Source organism: Triticum aestivum, chromosome 3B, assembly GCF_018294505.1.
Source record: "Triticum aestivum cultivar Chinese Spring chromosome 3B, IWGSC CS RefSeq v2.1, whole genome shotgun sequence".
NCBI classification, from domain to species: Eukaryota; Viridiplantae; Streptophyta; class Magnoliopsida; order Poales; family Poaceae; genus Triticum; species Triticum aestivum.
In genome coordinates this window covers 486,865,527-486,875,532 of record NC_057801.1, presented here as the reverse complement: position 1 = coordinate 486,875,532, position 10,006 = coordinate 486,865,527, and the positions used below count along the sequence as shown (strand labels likewise).

Below are 10,006 nucleotides of genomic sequence, written 5' to 3'. Positions count from 1 at the left end.
ACACTAACCTCAATCAGACTTTGATTGGCTGATGATGTTGGGGAAGTAAACATCCATGTTAGTTAGACCAAGCTGTGGTGGACGCACTAGAATTTTATTGCCAGCTTTCAATTCATAACACTTAGACATTTTTCTCCAAAGGTCCGCATTAAAATAGGAGTGACCATCTTTATCAAGTTTTACGCTAACCGTCATTGTATGTCCATGTTGCGTTGTCAATATGACATCCTAGGAGTCATCAACAAAGTAAAGCCCAAGATTTCCTTCTACTCCTGTTCTTGCAAAGCAAGGGATGTACTACTTGAAATGAAAATTAAGATCATAAATTAGATATATTTAAATAACATAGCAAGATGCAAATGTGGGAGTAACTGATAGAACAGATCAATATATAGATGAAAGCAAAGTACAAAAATATATAATTAAAAATAGATCATGTAACAAAGATTTGATGCAAATATATAGATAATGTAGCAACAGACGGTATATGTTCACATATTTAGGACATGCCGACCGTGGTAGGTTGAGATTGAACATAGCGAGCGCTCCCTGAAGTCATCTGGAATGGTGAGATAGAACTTCATTTCCGACTGGCCGCGACCACACTTGCCCGATTTGTGCTCGCATAGTGGACACATGAATGAACACCCACGAATCAGCTAGAACAAAAATGATTCCATGATAATTTCCACCGGTTGATTAACAGCGATGGACGGACTGCGATAAGAGATGAGTGAATTTTTTGCTAAGTTGATTACCTTCTCCATGAGAAAAATCCCTGGGCCAATTCCGCGGAAAACCCCAATCGACCAGAGTCTCAAATGTTGGTGCAGATAGGCGGCAGAAAGCGGTAGGGGCAAAATCCCGTGTCGTTTGGAGCGCGACCTCCGCCCACTGACAACAGCGCCGTTGAGCTTAGGGTGGACGCCGCGATAGAAGTTGATGAGGTGCAGAGTTGCGGAGGAGTCCGCGGCGAGTGGGTGGGACGAAGGAGGCGAGGGTTTCCTTTTTCCTTTTGCATGTGTGAGTGAACACACATGGTTCGCAGTGGCGATGGAGATGAATCATGTGCAATAGAGATTGAATGGGAATCCAAATTTCCTTTGTCCTTTCTCCATGAGTTTTTTTTTCTACGATGAATATAAACCCTGCTAATCATCGTGTTCAAATTTGGCACTTTCACGGGTTCATTTACAATATTTAGGGGATTATGTGCATTTTCTAGGCATTAATGCACATAATTCAAATTCAAACAATTGGAAAAGGTGCACGAGAATGGTCTGGAAAACCATGGTTGTGCTATTTAGTAATTTCTCATGCCTTTTACAAGGAATGGGCAGATATTTCAAGGAAATGTGTGGCCTCGCCATGCCCTGGTAAAAAATTGAGAATGTTTGTCTTATGTCATCATCCATGCCATTCATAAATCGAACCATCACCTAGGAAATTTCATGGGTTCGAGGGGAATCAGCAAGATTGAAGGGGCCGGGAATCCAAATTTCCTTCCTAGCTTGTCATTCAGTTTTTTCTACAACTTTTGACCCGTTGCGCCGAATGGCGCAGAGACTTGCTGAAGACATGTTGTCGATGAAAATAGTTTCATGCTGCAAGAACCTTCAACTAAATCATGCTATTTTTTAAACATGTTTGTTATGTTGTTAAATAATAGTCTGGGGAAAGGGAAACTTTGCATAATATGAATATGTTCAGTTTGAAAATATGGGCACTATGATGAGAGAGCAAAGTTGGCATGGTTGTATTTTTTTAGCAAGTTTGGAAACATTGTTATCATGATGAGAAACCTGACCATGCATATTTTTTCCTGCAAAAAAAGAGGGGAAAAGATAAGAAACCTAAGAATATATGTATACTAAACACCATGTAGAAAACTAGTTAAGGAGAGAGAGTTTTGGCTCCTAGGTGTAGATACGCCTATTATGAAATATGTATTAAAAAACACATTTCAAAAGAGTAGTGTTTCTATCAACTTTGTTTTTGTGTGTTTGAAAAAAAGTATTCATGTGTCTCTTAGACACATGTATATTTCCAAGCAGTTGTATGGCAGCTAGTTCGGCCCATGAATCAAGCGATTTATTTATCCCTTCTTCCTCAACACCTATTCCTTCTTCCTTGACAGCTTCATTCAGTCAAAGACAAAACTCCTGAGTAGTACTTTCATCACCTCAATAATTGGGATAGATATCATCCACTACAATGAAGAACAATAACATTTCTCTATACCTTGAACAATAATAAATCATTTACAGTACATTTGGCCAAGCAAACAATTAGTAGAAGAACAATAACATTTCTCTATTTATTGAATTCCATATGGGAGTATGGATGGCTTCACTCGTAACAATACTTATGCCTTTTGTTTATTTGCCTGACAAAATGTCCATCAGATGAATCAATCAAATAGGAGGAAATGGGGAATATTTCAAACTGAAACAGAGAATTGATCCTAACTACATGAAGTGTAGTAGCTTTAAAGCCTCCAAATTATTTTGCTCTACTCCACCAGCAACGTGCAGGTCTTCAAGAACCAAAAGACGCCACGCGAGCTCTCTTCGGCCTCATAAGCCCTGTTGTTGTTTATATCCTTAACCCCAAAAGGTTGTCTCTTAGCATATCTGTTGTTCTCCTGATCCTTATTAGGCGTCGGCTTATCCTAAAGAAAAGGCAATTGATATCCTATTATCATTAAATAAATCCACAGTTAACATGGGGAATGGTGAGATGCCATATTGGGGTTCGCAACACGAATAGAAGACCACTAATTTAATGCCACTAATTACAGAAGGACAAAATGCCTGAACACCCTTAAGAAAGGCCATGATGATGAGGTGAGAACAAGTAGGCCAGTGATCCAAGCGAAACTTAAAATGGAGCAAAAAATTGCCATAATGGTGTTCCTTGGAAAAATCACAGTACAATGCAGAATGGAATTAGTGCCACATGTTGATGTCATTAAAAAACACAATTAAGAAACACAATCAACTGAACCTTGAACACAAGTAGGCCTAGAGCAAGAAAACAATACATCATATTACTAAGCAAAAGCAAATAGAAATATCAAATTGAGAGGCAGAACTATTTGAAAACAAAAATGTAAGCCAAGTACAGACAACTAACATAAAAATGAATAATAATACGCCTTGAAGCTTGAAAATAATGCATACTAAAAGCAAGTTTCCTAACCGCTAATACACCCTGCAATTTGTGTATACATGCCTGAATAAGAAATTTGAATTGATCAAACCAAATCTGTTATAACACAGACGAATTAGAACTCTGAAAGTTGCATATACTGGAGTAAAGTTTGCTAAGCGACACAACACCTACAATATCTGTGGTAAAATTACTTAGAAAGGCATCATGGACCCTGCAGTATAACCTGCATTACCATAGTTGTAGCTGCATCAACATGGACGCATCAGTTACTAAAAGGAACCTTTGCAAAATGGAAAATGAGCTTTTATTGCGCCTTGCTTCTTAGTGGGATGTGCATACCAACCACATCAATATGGAAAATTACCCCACTTCACGATAGTGCCAAATCAAGCTATACCCTAAAATACCCTGTGAAAAACTTGTAGAGAAATTAGAAAACAAATTGTAGGTTGGGAAAATGAGGAAAGAAGGAAGAAAGAAACAAAGAAGCTCACATGTTCCCATCTCCTCGGCACATTGGGAGTTGTCCTTGAGCTATCCTCCTCTCCAGGCAGCTGCTAAGGTGGGGGGCTAGGGGCTCGACCATGAGGGGTTCCCCGCCAACCAGGAGCGAAGATGAGGTACAATAAATATCAGCTATTTAGAAAGGGTATCAGCAAAAGCTCCATCCATGGTAGAACATTCAACAAGGCAGACCCGGAAAGCTCCATCCATGGAGGCACATTACGTGAGGCCATCAACTAAGCAGAACTAAAAAATCATGATAGATAGGCAAACTCCAGTACCATTCTTAATCATGTCTAAATTGCAGTACTCATAATAGACACCTGTTGAGAAGAAAATGAGCATATCTAATTTATACGAACTCCCCTAGTTCTGTTGGAAATGGATGCACGCAATTTAGATGAAACGGAGCATACAAAAAATAAGGACAAACTGATGCTTCTAAGGACAGGAGGTAATAAACTTAAGGATATCTGTAAGCAGGTGCAATTGGTAATATGAAGCAATAAACAAGAATTTCAATAACAATTAGGATAAAATCGCTGGTGTTTTTCGATATAGACTGATGCCTTCCCTATACACATGGCTACTCAGTTGCCATCACATTATGGACATACACTGTATTTTTGCGACTCAAAACCGTCACTTAGAAAAAAAACGTTTTTAGATCAGCACATTAGTATGTTGATATATCGATGCTGTTTTTATGGACATACTGTTGGAAATATGCCCTAGAGGCAATAATAAAAGCATTATTATTATATTTCCTTGTTCATGATAATTGTCTTTTATTCATGATATAATTGTATTATCCGAAAATCGTAATACACGTGTGAATACATAGACCACAATACGTCCCTAGTAAGCCTCTAGTTGACTAGCTCGTTGGTCAACAGATAGTCATGGTTTCCTGACTATGGACATTAGATGTCGTTGACAACGGGATCACATCATTAGGAGAATGATGTGAAGGACAAGACCCAATCCTAAGCATAGCACAAGATCGTGTAGTTCGTTTTGCTAGAGCTATTCCAATGTCAAGTATCTCTTCCTTAGACCATGAGATCGTGTAACTCCCGGATACCGTAGGAGTGCTTTGGGTGTACCAAACGTCACAACGTAACTGGGTGACTATAAAAGTGCACTACAGGTATCTCTGAAAGTGTCTGTTGGGTTGACACGGATCGAGACTGGGATTTGTCACTCCGTATGACGGAGAGGTATCTCTAGGCCCATTCGGTAATGCATCATCATAATGAGCTCAAAGTGACCAAGTGTTTGGTCACGGAATCATGCATTACGGTACGAGTAAAGTGACTTGCCGATAACGAGACTGAACGAGGTATTGGGATACCGACGATCGAGTCTCGGGCATGTAACGTACCGATTGACAAAGGGAATAGTATACGGGGTTGCTTGAATCCTCGACATCGTGGTTCATCCGATGACATCATCGAGGAGCATGTGGGAGCCAACATGGGTATCCAGATCCCGCTGTTGGTTATTGACCTGAGAGCCGTCTCGGTCATGTCTGCGTGTCTCCCGAACCCGTAGGGTCTACACACTTAAGGTTCGGTGACGCTAGGGTTATTAGGAAGACTTGTATGTGATTACCGAATGTTGTTCGGAGTCCCGGATGAGATCCCGGACGTCACGAGGAGTTCCGGAAGGGTCCGGAGGTAAAGATTTATATATGTGAAGTTGTCATGCGGACACCGAAAAGTTTTGGGGCATATCGATATTGTACCGGGGCCATCGGAGGGGTTCCGGGGGTCCACCGGGAGGGGCCACCCCTCTTGGTGGGCCACATGGGCCGCATGGGGCAGGGCACCAGCCCCTGGAGGGCTGGGCGCCCCCCCCCCCCTTGGGCCCATGCGCCTAGGGTTGGGGGGGGACCCTAAGGGGGGCGCACCCCCTTTGCTTGGGGGGCAAGCCCCCTCCCTGGCCGCCGCCCCCCCTCTAGATCTCATCTAGAGGGGACCGGCCCCCTTCCCCCTTCCCCTATAAATAGAGGGGAGAGGGGAGGGCTGAACACCTGATCCAAGGCGCAGCCCCTCCCCTCCCCAACACCTCTCCTCCTCTGTTGTGCGCTTGGCGAAGCCCTGTCAGAGTACTGCCTCTCCACCATCATCACGCCGTCTTGCTGCTACTGGAGCCTTCTTCCTCAACCTCTCTTTTCCCCTTGCTGGATCAAGAAGGAGGAGACGTCGTCCGTACCGTACGTGTGTTGAATGCAGAGGTGTTATCCGTTCAGCACTTGGTCATCGGTGATCTGAATCACGACGAGTACGACTCCATCATCACCGTTCCCTCGAACGCTTCCGTACACGATCTACAAGTGGTATGTAGATGCAATCTCTCTCTCATAACTCGTTGCTTAGATGAACTCATAGATGGATCTTGGTGAAACCGTAGGAAAAATTTTAATTTTCTGCAATGTTCCCCAACACATACATGGTACACATGGAATCCCTGATGGTGTTTTTATATCAGCACCATTTGGAATAAAGGAGTGTATGCCAACAGCCCAACACAAAGACCTTCATATTCGTCGAAGCTCAAGTTTCAAGGATTTTGGAGAGTAATTCATGTTACATTTATTTACAAACAATTGTTGTGCTGCAGGTGAGATTCTCAATTCAAAAAAGGTCTGAAACACTGATTCAGGAAGGAGAGAAATAATACCCTTGTTTTGGGAAGGGAAGAAGTATGATGTAAAATTTACATACATATGAATTGAGCCTGGTTGTGTAGTAAGAGAAAGTAGTTTTTAAAGAGAAGACTGAACTACTTACGTAGTGGCTTTTCGATGTGCCCATATAGGAAGTATTAGACCACCCAAAAGGTCGATCTCTTGTGATCTTCCGGCTATTGTACAACATCAATATTCTTCTCATTAAAGCTTCCTTTGCTCATTCCGAACACTTCTTGGGGAGAATCGCTAGCTGATGACTTGTAATTAGGTACTTGCTGACCAAACTGAATCATGATTGTGCCATTTTCTGCCAAAGAAACATAAAAAGTGTTATAACTCAAATAGTAGTAGGAAATCAGTATATACATCACATAGCCAGTCAAGTAGGAGAATATGGAACTGAAACATTAGAATTGAAAAATACCATGTTATAACTCAAATAGTAGCAGGAAATCAGTATATACATTAGATATCCAGTAAAGTAGGAGAATATGGAACTGAAACATTAGAATTGAAAAATACCATGCATATTTTCCTTGTGGCTCATCTCATGGGCTTCTACTCTTGCTTTCAGTTCAAGCTATCCATATAAGTAAGCAGCTGGTCAGTCACAACAACAGAATAAAGAGATATCATCCAACTAATATGTAAACGACGAACCATGAAGAGATAGTAGAACTGCTCCTCGCACACACACAAGAAAAGTTCGGCTGAGAAGATCTGCTTCTCATGAAGATCTTAACAAATGCCAACCAACTTGATGCCCCATCCTAAAATATTCTACGTTTTCATGATAAGCAGGTTATTGTGCACAAACAAGATAACTGATATTCCAACAAACAACAGGTAGCATTGAACTGCAAAAGATCCCTCTCGTTTTAGTTTTGGTTGGAGGGCTGTCACAATATCCCTGTAATTTTGGTTTTGGTTGCAAGGCTGTCAGACTCACAAAGTTCAAATGTAGTAAAATCCGTACTCATTCCAGAACATCTGAACTGCACAAGATCCCTATGGTTTTGGTTTTGGTTGCAACACTGTCAGACTCGGACTAATTTCACAAGTTCAGATATAGTAAGATTCGTACTCATTCCAGAACATCTGAACTCCACAAGATCCTTGTAGTTTTAGATCATACAGAAACAAAGCACAACAAGATTATCCCTGAAAATGGAATACAGAAGGATCATTTTCCACATGATACAAGTACTATGTTTCTTACCAAATTAGCCTTAGTAAGTTCAATGTTCACATGGTAGAGACAAATTTAATTTATCCTTTATGGTACATATATCATGAAAATAATATTGTATACGCAATAGTCACCATGATTTAAGTTAATTTTTACCATTCATTAGAACAAAAGATTCACATATATTATCTTCATTAATGTTTCGTAATGGATTGCAAACTAAGAGTCATTATGAAGAATTTGTAGGTATCAAAGAGGGTAAGTTGTACCACCGATTACCGAAATCACTTAAATGAGGTTACCAAGGTGGAATTTGTGACCATTTTGCTGGGATAATAGCAGGTTGATGATAGGTGGAGGCATTGGGATTTCAGGAAGGACCACCTACCAGTACACCTTTGGTATCTCCTCAGAGTTTGGCATCGCCGTCATGGCCGCATCGGCAGAACTCGCAAGCCAGATTCCCTATCCTGCAGTGACCTGCGTGCATCAGAACGAGCAACATAGATAAGCTATTCGTGGGAAACACACATGAACACCCAAGCTAACTAATTAACGAACTAACTACAGACGTAAGCACTTTGTATGCGGATGCGCTGCACAGAAAGAAACTATAAAAAAAGGGCAGCCCGGTGCATGTAGCTCCCGCTTGCGCAGGGTCGGGGAAGGGTCCGACCACTTTGGGTCTATAGTACGCAGCCTTTCCCTACATTTCTGTAAGAGGCTGTTTCCAGGACTTGAACCCGTGACCTCATGGTCACAAGGCAGCAGCTTTACCACTGCGCCAAGGCTCCCCTTCGCACAGAAAGAAACTATCCAATTAAAAAATGATTTTTGCACTCACCATAAGAAGCGAGATGAGTAGCAGAAGTAGATCCATGGTGTCTGTTGTTGTATGATGTAGTACTTGCTAGCAAGTGGTGGTGGAGGGTCCTATTTATAGTCCAGATGGGTGCATGACAGATATAGACTAAAGTGTCAACCATAAACTACTACTCCCTCCGTCCGGAAATACTTGTCCTAAAAATGGATAAAATGGATGTATCTATAACTAAAATAAGTTTGGATACAACCATTCCTAGGACAAGTATTTCCGGACGGAGGGAGTATTTGCAAAAGCAGGGAACATAAACACCAGGTTTTTGTATCTAGATAAATTAGTCTTTTCAAGGTCACCGTCATATTTTATTAGAAAGTGCATTGCCTATGGACAATGCATCTCACGGAATCACAGTGAGAATGAAAGGGCTGGAGAAATGCAAAATGATAAAATTCATACTTGGCATACACAAAAACTAACAGGAAAACATGCACCATCAATCATTCACCATAAGGGCAGCAGCAGGGTAGTAGCTGATCTGTAGTAGATGGTTACCAAATAATGCATAGAAGGACAATCTCTGCAGAAATGATCAAATGAAAAAACCAGAAATCTCCGAGTCTGAAGACCGCGCATCCTCCTCAACTCACGTAATGAAAATTCACTTGCAAGAGCAATTATTCATAATCCAGTTAATAGATGGATAATTTTAAGGAACGAGAGCTTGGGTATGTTTTACATAACACTACGGTAACCTGTGAGTAGGAAGTGGATGACACCAGGTTGCAATCCTGGACCGCTGAATTAAGAATAAAAAACGAGTAAAAGAAATTATATACCGAGAACCCCAAAAATTAGGCAATCCGTTCCAAGACATGATAAATTCACAAGCCCAATTAGCATTATACCTCACAGCCGAAGCAACAGTGGTCGCAATACATCCATATGCTGGCACAGAGCATCCAACTCTCAGTCCGCACCCTGCATCCACCCAAGCAGAACCTGCTCAAACAAACGGAGAAAGGGAGAAAGAGAAGACTTCAAACAGACTGGAAGGGGATCGTACCGATATGAGGAGTTGAGTCTAGACTGGTTGAATGCAAGCTCGTGCACCAGCTACTATATATATTCAGTGCGAGCACCTTCATCCCATCTCTTCATTTTCCGACCTTCCTTGTCTCCGCCTCGAGCTCGAGCTATACATGAAACTAGAAAACATAATATTATCCTTCCGCTCAGAAGTTATGCTTCTTCAGCATTGAAACAGGAACCCACTAAAGATTTCGCATGTCATGTAAAAGGACTAACCTGTAGGTCGGCTCCCTTGCAAATTTCACTGGTAGGAATCAATCCCCAACGCGAACCTAAAAAATAGGAAGAGATGAATTAGAGGGGTTCATCCAGCACAGAAATAGGGCGGGGGAGAGATAGTTCAAGGGAAGAAGGAGGGAAGGGGAAGTACCTGCGCGTGGTGGTGGTGGGGGGCGACTCGCCCTCCCCTCCCCGTCCTCCGCCCAGTCCGTGGACCAGTGGTCGCCCCGCCGCGGCCTCCACCTCCAGCTGCCCGGCCTGCGGATCCATCCCCCGTCGCCTCTGACAGAGACCACATCAATGAGGGCTCACG

At 42.0% G+C, this 10,006-nt stretch overlaps 1 long non-coding RNA gene across 11 annotated transcripts; it reads right to left on the bottom strand.

Annotated features, from left to right (window-relative positions):
* Positions 1–2,288: 2,288 nt before the first annotated feature.
* LOC123070517 (uncharacterized) lies at positions 2,289–10,000 on the bottom strand. Of its 11 annotated transcripts, XR_006433795.1 has the most exons (11): positions 9,845–10,000; positions 9,691–9,746; positions 9,449–9,590; positions 9,291–9,363; positions 9,138–9,181; positions 8,938–9,046; positions 7,951–8,042; positions 7,034–7,534; positions 6,896–6,953; positions 6,474–6,680; positions 2,289–4,001 (listed from the first exon to the last, which is right to left on the bottom strand). It is a non-coding gene; the product is annotated as an uncharacterized lncRNA (long non-coding RNA). The 11 variants fall into 11 exon arrangements; XR_006433789.1 differs by having other exon boundaries at positions 2,289–3,582; positions 3,669–4,001; positions 7,951–9,181; XR_006433796.1 differs by having other exon boundaries at positions 2,289–3,582; positions 3,669–3,810; positions 7,951–9,181.
* Positions 10,001–10,006: the final 6 nt, after the last annotated feature.